The sequence below is a fragment of the Lissotriton helveticus genome, chromosome 1_1 (genome assembly GCF_964261635.1).
Source record: "Lissotriton helveticus chromosome 1_1, aLisHel1.1, whole genome shotgun sequence".
Classification (NCBI taxonomy): Eukaryota; Metazoa; Chordata; class Amphibia; order Caudata; family Salamandridae; genus Lissotriton; species Lissotriton helveticus.
In genome coordinates, this window is record NC_136057.1 from 2,121,757,530 (window position 1) to 2,121,774,973 (window position 17,444).

Here is a 17,444-nt window from a genome sequence, read left to right on the forward strand (position 1 = left end):
CAGACGTAACAGTCCTTAACCTCCATGGCATCCACGTATTCATATAAGAGTTTAGCATAAGCATTTGACCTAAAGTCTCCTTGGGACTCATCTACATGTAACCTGCGGGCTTCTGCAGCTAATAACGCTTTCTCTTGAGTGTTTTCCCTTTTCTCACCAGCAACAGTGGGTGTAAGCGTTTCTACAGATTTCACATCAGTTACCTTCGCCTCTTCCTCATGTCCCTTTACATAAGAAATTGTTACCACTAAAGCTATTAATATTATCACTCCTACTATTAGTGTACCTATTATACATTTAGCTCTGCGGTTCTGGGTGCCGGCTTCCATTTCGTCAGACAATATAGCTCTCTCTTATCTTGGCACAAGTTCCTTTCTTCTCGTTCCTTTACAGTCTCTTTTTACTCCTTTTGTCTTTAGAATTCACACAACTGGAAGCTGACAACCTTCTTCGCAAAAAGTCCTTTAACAGTTCAATAAAGACAACCCTAGCCCTTCTCCATCAACTCAAGGGAAGTTCCCTAATATTCTCTGCTTCCTGGGCGCTAGGTAATCTTCTTTTTCTGCTCGCTTTATTTACAAAGTCCTTTAAGCATCTACTATCAGGTTTGTGCCTGCAGCTTCGATAGCAAAGTTCAGTATTTCCAAACGAAGATTGTGCTCTTCATGGGCTGTTATCGTTGTACCAAAGTCGGGGAATTGCAATTCTGAGAGAAACATGTGTTTTAACTTGCTGAGGCGGGGAGGTCTGGGGAGCATGAATGTTAGTGACCCTTCTTGTTCGACTCCGGGTACCAACAGTCGTATTTCCACGGTGACGATGGGCTCAGAACTGGACACCACCACCGCTCGAATCCTCCCTGTCTCCTGTTTCAAAGACATTTGTCGCCAGATATGTCCACTCAGGGGTGGAGTATCTTCTGCTTGGCACACGCACTCTTCTTGACCTTCTTCGGTCCGGTGCTTCAGCGCCCTGAGCACCTTCTTCCGGGTCTGAGTCTTCTGATATTGGAGGAGGGGTTATCTCTGGAGTTGACCTCAGGCTAGAGCTCCTTCTTTGCGGCCAATTAGCTTCTCCACGTGCCCTTCTACTCCTTCTCCTTCTTGTCTGTTCTCGCTCTCTGTCAGACCTGTCAGTGTCTGACTCGTACTCCCAGCTACTTTCTCCTTCTGTAGCGTCGTCTGTTTCGCTGTTGTACTGACCGTCCTCAGCTTGGTCAGACTCGTTCCCTGCTTCCGCTGGCACCTCTTCAGCTTGGCTAGCCCCCTCTATGGCTTCTCGGTCCTCTGCTGGACGTCTATCCGAGAGAGGAGCTGTTTCTTCCCGAGGTGCTGGAACCCTTCGCGTATGTGACGCGTGGATCCAATTGGGCAGGCCTCCCACCTTCACAGCCGTATTCGCGATCAGGATGATCTGGAAGGGCCCACGCCAACGAACATCCAAGCAGCTTCTTCTCACATGTTTTTTCACCAGGACCCAGTCCCCAGGGTACAGGTCATGGCACGGGCCCTGGCACGATGGAACCTCGGCAGCCTGCACCTGAAGGGACACAGAATGAATGGCGTCAGACAGCCCCTTACAATAGTCCAGGATCATATCATCTGTGATATTTAACAGTGCAGTAGTTGGGACAGATGGCAGCCTCATTGCTCTCCCCATTAACACCTCATGTGGTGACAACCCCGTTCTTCTGTCTGGGGTACTACGAAGGCTCATGAGGACCAATGGCAGGGCGTCAGGCCAACTCAGGGTCGTTGAGGAACACACTTTTGCAATTCTGGCTTTGATCGTGCCATTGATCTGCTCCACAATTCCTGAGGCTTCTGGTCGGTAACTGCAATGCAATTTCTGATCTATGTTCAGAGCCGCACAAATCATCTTCACAAGCTCGCTGTTGAAATGCGTTCCCCTATCTGATTCCAAAGAGGCCGGCACCCCGAAGCGCGGAATGAGTTCCCTAAGCAGTAACTTGGCCACTGTGAGGGTGTCGCACCTACGTGTAGGGTATGCCTCAACCCATCTGGAGAATACACAAACAACCACCAGGACATAGCGGAGGCGGTTGCACCTCGGCATTTCAATGAAATCTATCTGCATTCGATTGAATGGACCTCCAGACCTTCCTATGTGGCTCAGTGCAACTGGTGTTCTTTTCCCTACGTTCAACTGCTGACAGGTCACACAACGCTGGCACACTGCTTCTGCTGCTATTCTAAACTTAGGATTGTACCAGGTCTGTCTAAACACTCTCAGCATAGCGTCTCTCCCTAGGTGTACGGGACCATGTATGTGTCTGGCCATTGGGCTCACCATCTCATTGGGCAACACTGCTCTACCGTCTGCTGAGACCCAAAAATGGGACTCACCCACTACACATCCTGCCTTTTCCCATGTTTCTTTTTCAAAATCAGGAGCATTTTCTTGCATGTTTGCCAGTTCGTCCCAAGTATCAACAGTTTCCAATATCATGGCTAATTCAGTCCTTACATTTATTCCACCCACTTCCACCTCTGTGAAAGAGTACCCTTGTTCTGCGCAATACCGCGCGACTTCGTCGGCATATCTATTGCCTTTCGAGACGAAGTCCTCATTTCTGGTATGTGCGGTGCACTTTACAACTGCGATACCTGCTGGACATTGCAACGCCTCTAACAACAGGCGCACAAACTCTCCATTGCGAATGGGAGAGCCTGAAGAGGTCATGAACCCTCTTTGAGACCATAACTGCCCGTAATCATGAACCACCCCATAACCATATTGGCTGTCGGTGTATATGGTGACTCGAATTTGATTGCTTGCCAAGCAAGCACGTGTCAAGGCAATAATCTCGGCTACCTGAGCGGAGTGTACTCCTTCCAGGCACCCAGCTTCCACCACTCCAGTAATTGTACAAACAGCGTAAGCTGCTCTCAACTGCCCAACTTCGTCTCTTACACATGAGCCATCGACAAAGAAAATTTCGTCTGGGTCGGTCAGTGGCTCATCTACGATGTCGGGTCTGGGTTTGGTGCATAGTTCAGTCACATCGAGGCAGTCATGGTCTGTACATTCATCATCATCCTCGATATCATTTGGGAGTGGCATCAATGTGGCAGGGTTCAAAACAGAGCATCTCCTGAGGGTCACATTCTCTGCAGCAAGAATAACTTGCTCATAGCGCGTGAGCCTGCTGTTGGTCAGATGCTGTGTTTTGGTCCTGGTCATCAACAGTTCAACAGAATGGGGCACGCACACCTCTAACGGGTGCCCCATGACGATATTTTCACATCTCTCAATGCTGACACCCGTTGCAGCAACGGATTTGAGACATCCGGGCAACGCTGCGGCTACTGGGTCTAAAGTAGCCGAGAAATAAGCAACTGGTCTACGGGCATTCCCATGGATTTGGACTAACACAGACAACGCGCAACCTTCTCTCTCACAACAGTAAAGCAAAAATGGTTTATTGTAATCAGGCATTCCCAATGCCGGAGCACGACACAGGTCCTCTCGCAGCTGTAGGAATGCCATCAAACAGTCTTTGTCCCATGGTACCGGATCGCTCACCTCCTTATGCGTCAGTTTTTGCAAGGGCTTTGCTTTCAGTGAAAAGTTCGCGATCCACTGTCGGCAATAACCCACCATCCCTAGGAACATCCTGACCTCTCTCTGTGTCTTAGGCGCATTCATTTTCATGATCGCCTCTATCCTGTCTGGTGACACCTTTCGTTTGCCTTTCTCTATTCTGTGTCCCAAGTACTGCACTTCTGTCAGGCAGTACTGCAACTTTCCCGGGGACACCTTGTGCCCATTGGCAGCTAGGTGATTTAACAAAGCAATGGAGTCCTCCCTGCAAGCTTCTTCTGTTTCTGACGCCACGAGGAGGTCGTCTATGTACTGGACCAGAACTGACTTCTGGGGCAGCACTAGACTTTCAAGATTTTTCTTCAAAAGCTGGTTAAAGATCGATGGGCTCTCTGTATACCCCTGAGGAATACGACACCATGTTAGGACGCGACCTTCCAGCTTAAATGCGAAAAGAAAATGGCTTTCTTCGTCCAGAGGGATCGAAAAGAAAGCCTGACAAAGATCAATCACAGTGAACCACTCAGCTTGGAATGGAATCTGAAACAGTATCACTGATGGATTCGGTACCACTGGACAACACGAAACGACTATGTTATTAATCTTTCGAAGGTCCTGTACTATCCGGAATTTCCCATTTGGTTTCTGCAGACCCATAATCGGGGAGTTGCATGGACTACCCACGATTTCTTTCAGTATTCCCTGTTTAATCATGGACTCGATCACGGGTTTTATGCCTGCAATCGTTTCTGGAGTTAATTTATATTGGGGTGTTCTTGGGAACTCAGCATGCGGTTTCACTACAATTTTCACTGGGTCCACCCCTTTGACCAATCCAATCTCTTCCCCAGTGAAGTCCCATACTTCTGGTGCCACTGTCTCTCTCAAGTCCCAGGGGAGCTCATCTACTGTCAAAGTAGGGTACAGCTCCACGCATATTCTTGAGTTTGCAACTTTGAAATCTGCGTCATCATCATTGGTCAATACCTCCACTCCCTGAGGTGTACAGTATATTGTACAATTCAATTTACACAACAGGTCTCTGCCTAGCAGACACACAGGACTTGAATCGCAAACCACAAACTGGTGCTCATCGCTGTACTTCCCTATTTTCACCTGTACCGGTTCTGTCAATTGGCTGGTTATTCTCCTGTTTGCGACCCCCACCACTTGTATGGTCTCTCCAGACATGGGCAGGTCTGGAACTGCAGCTGATCTGATCGTGGACCTAGTGGCTCCTGTGTCCACCAGAAATGTCGTGGGGCACCCTGCTACTTCTGCTTCGACATAGGGTCCCCTCTGGTCCACCTCCAAGGCTGCCCCGAGGGTGCAGTCTTCTCTTTCCACTCTCTGTCCGGTTAATGGGTCCACATAATAGCACTCTTCTCCTTCTACAAACAGGGGCATCTGTCTATAGGTCTTACCCATATTCCCTACTCGGGGAGGTTGCGGGAACTGGGCTCGGGGAGGAGCCCCCCCCCCTTTGAGCACCTTTCCCTGGTATGGCGTCACCCCTCTCGTAGGCGCTCTCTGGACCTCTTCCTCCTCTTCCTCTTGTTCTCCTATCTCTACATTGTAGGGACACTCGCGTTTCCAATGCCCCACCTCGTTACACTGGTGGCACCTTGTCGTTTTCTTCAAGGCAGCTATGTCTATTCTGGGTCTAAAGGTGGAACTCTCCTCATTGCCCTTGTTCTGACTATACTGCTTCTTTCCTCCTGTACCTGTTCCTTGCTGCTGTTGCTGCTGTCCCCCCTTCCCTGCTGCCTGCATCTGTACCACCATCAATTTTTCTTTTAGTTTCTTAGCCTTGGAGTCTATCTCATCACAGCAGTACCTGGCATATCTCAGTATTTCGTCTAGGGGTCTATTTTGCCAACAAATCAAGTGTTGCTGAATCATTAAACTAATATCCGGTCTCAGTCCCAGGACGAACTTGGACACAAATTGCCCTATGTCTTTTGGATCCATTACATCCAAGCCGCTATACTGTTTAAACGCCTTCAGCAATCTCTCATAATATTCGTGGACTGTCTCTTTGGGTTCCTGTCTGGTTCGGTCTATTTTGACCCAATCTATGTCTTGCATTGGCACTTTCTCTTTCAGCCAAGTCATCACTCTCTCGAATTTTGCCATCACAATCTCGGACGGCCCATTAGTCTTAGCATCTCTCTCCGGCTCCGTTGTGGGCCACTCAGCGCTAACCTTGCATGCTGTCCACAGATCTCCTGGTACTACAATGTCAAACAGCGTGTTCAGATCTATCCATAGGACCTTTGAGATTTTTACAAATCTCTCAACTTGCTTGTACCACTCCACTGGGCTTTCCCGCAATTTGGGGAAGGAGGTGGTAAAAGCAGCTAAATCTCCCCTACTCCAAGGGACATGTACATAATTCCCATTTGCGACTTCACGCAAAGGGTATGCTTCTATTCCCTGCAGCCTTCCTGGTGTCGTACCAAGCGTGCTTCTCCTGACGGTCCCTTTCTTGGACCACCTCTCTTCCCACTTATCTAGTGCCCTCCATGTCCTTATTCCAGTGATCAGTTCCCTTATGTGCGTTTTCAGCCCGATCGTTCTCCTCTCATCTAGGTCTCGATCTGTATAATGTAGCCTGTGGTTACCCTGTAATGCTTTGGTTCTTGACAGGTCCACCATATATTTGCCTGCTAGTTCGACTAACTTCTCATGGATTGCTCTCGCTTTTCGAGTGATGTCCTTTGCCATATACAGTATTTCATCCTGCTCATACATTTCCATTCTTTCTAAAGGCAGGGTACCATCTACCATGTCATCCAGGTCTGACCTTAAGCTGGCGACATCGAGTCTCTTGGCTTTTATCTCAGCTCGCAATATGTCTTTCGAAGGGGGCTCACTGGTCTCCCTACCATCCCAACTCCGAGCTCTACGTTTGGGCTCGGGAGAGTTAATGAGTGCTCTCCCTTGCTCCCATCTCTCCAGGTCCCATGCTCGGCCATCCGATCTCGGAAGGTGATGGAACACGGGCCTGTTACCCCCACTCTTGCTCTGCCCACTCTCTCCTGCTTCTCTCCTTTCACCGTACTCCTCTCTGTTATTTTCCCTCTGGTCGCTACTCTCCCTTTGCCTAGTATCGCTCAGTATCCGATACGATCCTTCCTGGTTCCCCATATTCCCTGGGCTGCGCTCGTTTCCGTCATCACAGGGACTATGGTGCGACCTCTCACAACTCCCATTCAGTTCTCTGGTGCCGGGCACACAGTGGGTACACTTAAAGCTGTTTCTGTACTCTTGCGTTCTCCTCTCCCCTTCACTGAGTATTGGGCGCGCCACCCCTCCACTCCCGGGGCCCCCGTTTTCCAGGTCCGTTCTATCTCCACTCCGGGCCCAATGGGTGACTCCCCTACTATCTCTCTCTCTCCAGTCCCACTCCGGGCTGCTCTCCCCAGCCCCGCAGTGAGTCCGAGCTCTGCTGTCCTGACTTTCCCTTTCAGCTTCTGCAGCTATGATGCTCTTGTGAGCTTCCACTGCCTCATCCCACTTCTTCATGTACTCATTTAGCTCTTGAAAGGATTTTCGTCCAGATCCCCTCAGATCCACTGGCCATCTAGGGCCCCCAGGATCCCCTCCTGGATCCCCTGCTGTGTGCATCGGGGTGCTCCATTCTCTGGGTATCGGCATCTGACTTGGGGAATTGATCGTATCGTTCCTCCTTGCCGTCTCTGCTCTTTCTCCGTCCTTCCGTACCCGTTCTTCCCCTCTTGCTCTCTCTGGGTCATATATCGATACTATAGGACCTATGGTAACAGGTACCTGTAGTGCAGCTGGTAATCCGTAGGATGTGGCGCACTCCGTTTCCGGCGCTCTTTGTACCACAAACCTCCCGACTACCTGTTGCACCTGACTAGGCTGGGACAGCTCTTTCTTTGCCTCTGGATCCCACTCTGAACTGGGAAGCGGTCCATGCTCCCCTGCATTGCCCCCCTTTTCTCTTTCACTATGCTCGACCTCTCCCCCTGCTCTATTATACGGGGGTGGCCTGTCTGTCAATAATCTGTTTATCAGGCTGTCCTCTGTTTCGCTCTCATCATCCTCTTCTAGGGGGCTTTTATTTCCGGGCACCTCTAACACTGGGTACAGTTTATTTACTTCCATGTTATGCACTCTCCATCTTTTAGCATCCGCATCCCACCTGGCATCCTGCACTGCCCTTACCGATCGTTTCACCCTTTCTTGTCGTCTGTTCATATTTTTTTCATGCGCTGCCCTAATCCATGCATCAAGGGCTTCAAACTGGGTCGGTCTAGGCAAGGGTCTCATTGAGGTCATGACTGATTTTAATCGATGTAACACCTCTAATCTGAACGTCCCGTACTTCGGGAACGTCAGTTCCTCATTTCCTTCCGTAATCTTACTCCACTCTGATATCCAAAGGATCGTATGCAGCCCAACATTCACTGCCATGTAACGAGCCGGCGTACCCTCCGGCGGGGCTTCTTCCCCTTCATCCGATCCCCGCTTCTCTTTTTTAAACGCCGCTCTCAGCCATTTAAAACACTTCATAATTATGCGCACAATATCCAGCCTCGCTACTCTGTTTACTTCCTGATGACAATCCACCAATCCTAACGCGGCTTTGCTAACTTGGCCTATCGCAGCGCGGTCTTTCTCCGGTCGGCCAATCCCAGCTCGACACTTTCTGACGTCTTTGCTAGCTGGCCTATCACAGCGCGGTCTTTCTCCGGTCAGCCAATCACTGCGCGACACTTCCTGACGTCACTTTTCTCCGCTTCGCAGCAGCACCCCTCCTTTCTCAACTCGTCTCCCGGTCATGCATGCGTCCCATTCATACGCCGAAAAATGACTACTTCCGACCAAGCGGTCACTTCCCTCGACTGTACGTCCACAGTCTATATGTAATTGTCAACACAACTGACGAAATGTCTATCGTCTCTCTGATAGGTTGCTTACACACACAGTAACCTCCGACCAGCGTCCGTTACTCACGCACTCACTCTTACGTTCCCCCTATCTCGGTCTTTCGGGTGATCAATGGTACCTCATGACCCCCTTCACACTATTTGACAATTACTCTGGGTGTCCGATACACCCGAACCACTTAAGCTCTCCTTGAACTTAAGATTTCCACCGGTTGCGCGCGCTCACAACCTGTTCCACAGTCACTCTACAGACATTCAACTCCGCCAGACATTACAACATAGATACAATACAAAAACACCGCAATCTAACACGCATGACCCTTTATACTCACTCTCGACCGATACTGCTGCTTTTTCTGTCTCACGTCATCCGGATCTTCTTCGGCGGGCGGTTCTTCCGATCATCGATCTCTAGGGGCCTTGGGGTAAGCTAACCTGGCCTAGGTCACCGTCCTCAAGAAGGCAACCATCCTCTATAGCTACCAACTGGAAGGGCGAGATTTTGATCGATACCTTATCACTATTGATCTAAACCTCGATCTGGTCGACTGAACCTTTGTTGCCTGTCATTGAAGGAAGAAAGTGCCTCTCTTACCAAGTTAGTTCACCCAATAAAGGACTCCGCTCCAAAAGATCACAAACAACTTCTAGCTTTCAAAAGTTTATTGTAAGCTTAGGATAAGCTGCAAATACAGGCATCTCAGAATGAGATTCACGAGATACACAGGTCCAACTACATACATGTGCTCTCTGAAAGCCCTCAGACGAGCAACGGAAATTACCAGCACAAGTTCTAAGAATAATAAAGCTATCAGCATTGACGCATATTGAGATCTCTCCTTCATTTAAGTTGGAGGAAAACACACAGGTTAGGCTGTCCCTACCCTGCTCTAGATGGTATCCCTACTTAACCAAGTCTCAACCTAACAAAAGGTGTCAGCAGTGAATGACCCCCAAGGGAAGTCACTCACTCTTAGTCTCTTGGTGAAAACCTATAGTTCTCCAGTCATGACCCCTCTCTGCCTACCCATCCGCTCTCTAAAGGGTCCTCAGGCATCTGCTCTAACTCCACCCAGGGGTGCTGTCCCTAATACAAAACAGTCAACAACATTTGAGACGCCCCTCGTGAGACGCCCCTCACGTGGTGTAGCTTCTGGCTTTTTCCATGCTGCTTTGTATTGGGCCTCATACGTTGGAGTTGACCTTGCTTCTCAGACTCTTCTCCGGCCCGCTGATACCCCTTAAACATTCCGGAACCCTCCTCCATGTCTGGGCCGTCTACTGAACAGACCTCTATTCATATTATTTATAATCGGATCCTCCCTTTTCTCTGGCAGACAGACATCTGCAGCCAAGAACCCAACTCTCATAGACTTCCAAAAAGGTTCGCAACATTTCTCGGCCCAGACCAATACGTGCAAATCAATGTTAAAACATTTCAGGCCTACAACATTTCTCATAATGATTATAGCATTCAACTTCTTCTTTAATTAAAGCATGTTAATACTCTTATTCTATTATTCAGTAAACACATCTATAAATCATGGCCCATTAATGCAATGACCAAAACATTAGTTCAATCTATGTCGTGAAAAGAAACACCTTCCCCTTCCCTTCTAGCTCTGGCCCTGAGGCCTACCACATTCTGCGTTTAACCACATGCCATCTTACATTTTAGCAGCTACACGACATGGATTCAGGAATAATCACATCTAATAAAATCATATAGTGTCACACATTTCTGTATTAGTTCTACTTCTACTTAAATCTCTACATTAGCTATACATTCAGAATATAATTGCAGATACTACTAGCACTCATGGCATTTCTCCTCATGATTTGTGCTTACTACGGGTAAGTGTGATGCACTCATACATTTAGGTCAGTTTGCGCTCTCTCAGCTCCAAGGAAGTGTGTTCTTTTTTTGCAAAGGAACGAAAAGCCAAGCTGTAGTGTAGTTCCTATATTCCCAATAGGCTCTGTGCATTGGAATAGTAGAAGGAAGATGGTGTCAGCGTGAGCGGTCGCAGTGGTGCTCTGCTGGTGCTGGGCCGTATTCTGTTAACAAATGCTTTCTAGATTGAAAATGCTTGAACGAGTGTACGAGTGATTACGATTTTACATCACCACATTTCCGAACCTTTTTGGACCTGCTCTGGGCCTGCTTTGGTGACGGACAAAATCTTTGATATCGGTCCGAGGTTTTTTTTTGGCTGCCTGTCTGCGACCTTGTAAAATTCCTTCGCGATACCGGAATGTTAAGATGCAGCAGGTGGGAGAAGAAAAGCGCTGAAGATCGTGAACGAAATGCGCGAAAAGAAAAAAAAGGCATACTGATGAGTGTCGAGTGATGAAAAGAAACTCAACTAGATGGATTTTGGTGAATAAGCCCCAAGTTTTCTTCATGCCATACATTAATATTGATATTGAAAATGTTGTTGAATACCGCATTTTTCGGAAATTGCTAATTGTTTAAAAAAAAAAAAGCTTTTCGAAATACTGGCAAAAGACACTCTTAAAACTTGCAGACTTCAGTGCGGCGCGGCGCGCTATTCGTTACCCGCTGTCTTCTTGGGTGACAGGCTGCCTTTTTTTTTTTGGACTGATCTTGTAGAGTATTTAGCAGCAGATTTTTTAAGTCTTAAACTACTCACGAAAGCTGCGAGCGTTCCTCTTGTGCTGCTGTTCACCTCTTGCACTCCTACATGCTCGGCGCCCTGCTCCCTCGACTGATCACTCTGGCTCCCAGACGTCATCTGCAGACACGGGAATACGAGGCTTTAATTTCACGAGTGTACCACGTGTCTTGTTGCCAGGGGAGCGCCGCTTAGAGGAAGAGGGAGAGAATTGGAACTGGAGCTGGAAGAGCGAATGGTGTTAAGATATAGATTTAAACCAGGGATAAAGGGGCTTTCTTGCGATTGTTATTTCTCCAGGTATATGTATATTTGATATACCGTCAAAACATCGGACAAACCTTCAAGCAGCTAAGTTAGCTAAACGCTATCCTTACCCTCTAATTTTTGGCCTCAAAAGGGGCAAATTAACTACTTGTGCAAGGAAATTTACCCACTTAAGGAAGGGCATAACCACGAAGGCCCAAGGGAGACGAAAAGCTGTTGTGAAAAGGTCTGATTATAGGTATGAGAGCAAGTCTCAACGTATTACTCAGCGGTTCTTGCAAACGCCAGCAAATTATCTGATTTGTATTGTGCCCCCACAAGGTACAGACATGGAAAGGGATACTAGAGAGGACGAATGGGAAGAGGCTACCTTACAGAAGGAACAGAAATGGCAGGAAACTCCAACAGGTGCAGGTGCTGGTACTGGTGCAGGTGCAGCAGGTGCAGCAGACAATGAAAAGGGGGGCAAAATAGACGGTACCTCGCAGGAAAAGACACTGATACCGACCCTACCGTATCTCGAGAACGTAGAAAATGAGAAGACACCTGTTCAATACATATCTAACAGGCTTAAAGGCCCGGAAACTAGAGGAGCAAGAGCAAAGGAGAAAGATATGGTGAAAGATCCGGCACGAGTTGAGCTTCAGGAAAAAGAGAAAGAAAAAGAAAAAAAGGGGGGGGGAATTAAAGATAAAAGTATTGAAAAAAAACTTGAAAAGGAAAGAGAGAAAAATAAGCGAAAGGAGAAAGAGAAAGAGAAGGAGAAGGAGAGAGAGAGAGAGAAGGAGAAGGGAAAAGAAAGAGACAAAGCAACCAAACATAGGGAGGAGTTTGGAGGTGAGACAGAAGAAAATGCCAAATTTGAACTAATGGCTAAAAAAGCACAGAGATTACAGTCTATTAAAAACTTAAAAGCATCAGCAAAGAATACTGGCATACCCGCGTCATCCCAACCAAGAATTTCTAATATATTTAGCCCTCTACATAAGGATTGCCAGAATGATATAATAGCAAGTGGGAAAATATCGATTGCAATCCAGAATAAGACCTCTAAAGAGGGGAGTGTAAATAGTAAAGACGCTCAAGGCATGCCCGCAACCAACCTAGAGGAAAGTCAAATTTCAGGTTCCTATGGAGGTACTTGGTATGCTGATCCAAATGCTGAATCAAAAATGAGCAGTAAAGAGGCAAAGGCATCCATAGAAATAGACGTAGTGCTACCCAACCAGAAAGTACAAACTGAACAATATGATTAAAAAAAAATACACCGGAGGAAGGGGGGAATTTAAACCCTTCTCCAAAGTATGTCGCAATGTCAACTGGTAAAGAATCGCACTCAGCAAACCACTCTCTTTCTGATGAAGATTCTGAATCTGATCTATATGAGACAGGGATGTCTATCTCAAGCAACTCTAGCGATTCAAGTGGCTTTAACAAAATGAGTAACTCTAGAGAATCTAGTCCAAGTGCACAAATGGGCACAGTACCACTAGAGATCTCCGATTCCAACGATTCCAGACCACTTAGTGAACTTAAAGCCAAGGGGGGGAAAAAAAGGAGTGGGGGGAAAAGAAGGTCAAAATATAAAAGAGAACAAAATTTGCTGATTGAGGAAACAACTGATCCTGGTAATTATACGGACTATTCCTTAAGCAGACCTAACTTTCCCCGAAGGAGCCCAAGGCATAAATCACCCAGAGAAACACCATTTCAAACTTCAAACTCACAAGAGAGCAAAGACAGATACCAAAAAACAACAGAGCCTTCATTGAGCCAGGTGCTTAGCTCAATTAAAAACTTTCACGCAGATGTAAAGAAAGATAGCCAAAAGAATCGCTTGGCTATAGAAAAATTACAAATCTCAGTGAAAAAAGTGGGAAGCATTTGCTCTGAGATTTCTGAGAGAATGGTCATGGTGGAAACTCGTACTGAGAACCTTGAAACCGATGTTGCGATGCTCTAGAAAAAAGGAAAAGAGCAAGATGGAGCAATAAGGGATCTCTTGCTTAAAATGGAAGACCAGGACAACAGATCCAGAAGGAACAATTTAAGGTTTCTTGGAGTTCCGGAGAATTTTGAGGGAAGCGATGCAAGAGGGGCAATTATCGATATTCTTAAAAAGTCATTTCCGGAGCTGGAAGCATGGGATATGGAAAGGGAAGTATTGCGGGCACATCGCTTTCCCTTAATGATATCAAAACACTCCAACAAGCAAAACCAATTTCCCAGGGCAATACTGGTCTGCTTTGGTAATTTCCTTCTACGGGAAAAAATTTATGATCTAGCAAGACCCACCGCCCAAAGAGACTACAAGGGGTTCAAAATCTTTGTCAGACCGGACTTCGCTCATGCCACCGTGGAGCGAAGATGGAAAATGCGTCAGCTATTTGGACCTTTTGAAAAAATTGGAGCAAAAGTATTTTTGCAAAATCCGGCACGCTTGAAAATAATATTCAAAGGCACGACAAGAAGCTTTAATAGCGAAATACAGGCGGAGAACTATCTACATGAAATTTCTGAGTCCGACTTTCGAACTCCAGGGAAACAATCTTAACTCTAATCATATTAATGAAAGGTTGTTGAAAAAACTGACAAGTTGAACTAACTATTTTCTTGTGGGTTTTTTTTTTTTTTTTTTTTTCTCTTTCTCACACTAGGAAATGTGGAGCTTATATAAGCTGAATGGTTGAGCAGCCTAGGGAAATTAAACCTGAGATATCATTAGAGCATCCAGCTTTTAGTAGTAGATAAGCAAACTACATTTATTAACAATTTAGCCTAGCCCGCAGGGCCCGCTTGCGCGGAGGTCACAACCCTGGTCCAGACAGGCCCAGGTAACCTTCAAAGTTGGTGGTGGGTGGGGGGTGGGGAAGGGGAGGGGGGAAGGCAGGACAGGTTAGACATACAAGGTTGCAAATCTTATAGAGAAATATATATAGGGTTCACGGGAAAACGGAAATCCTGGGATAAAAATTATGGCTTTTTCCAATTAATAGCATGGCTGGGATAAAAATACTATCCCTGAATGTTTGTGGTTTGAACGATCTGAAAAAAAGACAATCAGTTGCAATTGGCCTACAAAATTGGGGAGCTAATATCATCTGTATGCAGGAGACGCATATTGAGGGGTCCCAGAACCAGCTGTTAAACACATTAGGATATAAATTGTGCTACCTCACAAAGTGTTAAAATTCGGGGGGTTGCTATTTTGGCTAAAGGGAGTGGACTGGTGTTTAATAAATCCAAAACTGACAAGTTCGGCCGTTGGGCTATCACCGAATGCAGTTATCAAACAGGACAGAAACTAACAATCTGTGCCATTTACGGGAGTAATACAGACGACTCTGGGGTTTTTAATGAGGTCTCTAACGAATTGTCCCACTGGCCTCTTCCAGTGATGATTGGTGGGGACTTCAATATAAACCTCCCGTCCAACTGGTCTTTGAATGATGATTGGGTATATAAAGGATGTAAACCCAAAGTATTTCGGTCTTTTAAAAATCTGTGCCTTGTACATGGTCTGGTGGACAGCTGACAGACTTCTAATACTAATATTGGTGACCCTGGCTACACCTACTATTCAAAACCACATCGCACACATGCCAGAATTGATTATATATTACTTTCAAATTCACTAAGTAAGAACTGCCATACAATCAAATTGCCAAGGATACTATCCGATCATAATCCCCTTTTTTGTACGCTGACTATTAGACTAACATAATCAGAGCCCATTCAATGGACATTCGAAAAAACATTACTGAATGATCCTCAATATCGTCTCCATATGAAAGACTGGATCCCAAAGTTCCTAGTTGAAAATATTGATAGCATGTCAATAGAGATCGTCTGGGATACCCTGAAAGCTGGGATTCGGGGCGAGACGATATCATATTCACTTAGGTTGAATAGACGTGAGAAAGAGGAGATACAGAGATTACAGGATGAGCTAATGCTAGCCGAAATAGGACTTGTAAATGCCACCAGCAACAGGGATACTATTGGGGATATCTCTAACACTTTAGCTAAAGTAGCAATTGCCAAGGCAGCGATCACTAACCTATTTACAGATAAGGCAATCCGGAAAGCCACGGCACGCAAAGAATTAATTTATGAAGTTAATGAACAAGTGGGCCACCAACTGGCAGTACGTCTTCGTCAACAGGTTAATGCAAACTTAATTAGGGAGATTATAGATCCAGTGGCAGGGCAATTAAAAGACCCAGAACTGATTCGGCAAGCATTTTGGAGGTTTTATAAAGAATTATATACGGAGAATGGTGAAGGGGACATGATGGAAATTGAAAGGTACCTAGAGAATTGTGAAGGGGTAAGCCTTGAGGATAATGCGCAACAGATATTAGAGGAAGCTCCTAATATGGAAGAGGTGTTGACCGCAGTCAAGAGCCTTCCTAAAGGGAAGGCAACTGGTCTGGATAACATCCCCTCTGAGTTCTATGCTATATTCATAGACGAAATTAAATATATCTTAAGGGATTTAATTGTCCATATTTTTTGCGGGGGGGGAACCGCCCAGCTCTTGGTCTAGGGCCAAGATTGTAATTTTCTGCTAAAAAAGGGAAACCCCCAGAACAGCTAGCATCATATCGCCCAATAACCCTTATAAATGCCGATTCCAAGCTATATTCTAAAATGTTGGCAAACCGAATTGCACCTATAATACACAAGGTAATTACTAAAAGTCAGCATGGATTCGTTCCCGGAAGGTCAACTATTAATCATATTCAGAGGGTGATTACGCTATTTGATGGAACAGAAACTACAGGAGACCCTATGGCCCTAATTCTGTTGGATGCAGAGAAGGCCTTTGATAGGGTCTCCTGGGAGTTTCTCTGGAAGGCAATGGCGATAATGGGATTCAGAATCAAGTTTATTCAGGCTTTACAAAAAATGTATATTAATCCCAGAGCTGTCATATCTGTGAATGGAAGCCTAACCAAGGAAATTATCATTTCCAGGGGAACCCGCCAGGGATGCCCAAGCTCGCCATTGCTTTTCGCAATATATATAGATTCCTTTGTTCGTTATTTGGATAAAAATAATGACATAACACCCATTATGTCACAGGGGTTCGCTACCAAAACATTAGCATATGCTGATGATATTGCCATAGTCACTGCAGATCCAATTGCTGCAATGTTGACCATCGAGACCGAGGCCAGGTAATTTGGGCTAGTTTCTGGCTACGCGCTAAATCAAGGAAAGACGCAAATCGTTCTAAATTCAAAAATTGCAATGGATGATCAAAGGGTAGTGAAGGAAGCGACATATCTGGGAGTCACAATTTCCTCAAAGCTGGAGGAAGTTGTGGATATAAACCTTAAGCCAATGTTAAATACAATACAAAAAGATTTACAACGGTTAGATAATCTCCACCTATCCATTATTGGGAGGGCAAATGCAATTAAAATGGTGTATTTTCCCAAAATACTGTACTTATTTAGGGCAATCTGTCTAGAATTCTCTAGTCAGTGGTTTACATCAATAGAACGTATCTTTTCTAGATTTATATGGTCATATGCACAACCTCGCCGGGCATATAAATTTCTTACCCTTCCCAAGGATAGAGGTGGGTTAGCTCTTCCCAACTTAAGGAGATATTATTGGTCATGTGTACTATTATATAGCAAAGAATTACTGCAAGGGGGGGAAAATACAGAGGAACAGACCGCTTCAATCTTTCAGCTATTAGTGGGGAATTCCAGTTATGGGCATCTTTGGAGGCACATACACGACAGCTACCACAAAAAGGTCAAATTTAAGACTCTATATAGCTGCTTTAAGGTATGGAAGGTTGTCAAGAAAATATTAGGAATTGGACCAGTTTCACTCTATACTCCGGTATTGAATAACCCGATTCTTCCTCAAATAATATTTAAAGATAACTGCATAAACAAATGGTATAACTTAGGAATAACTCAATTAGGGGATTTTTACACTACGCAGGGGATTAAATCTTTTAACCGTCCTGCACTCGCCAGAAGCGGTCGCTCCTAACGCTGCTCCTTGCCCTGACCCAGACCCTAAAGCTGGTATC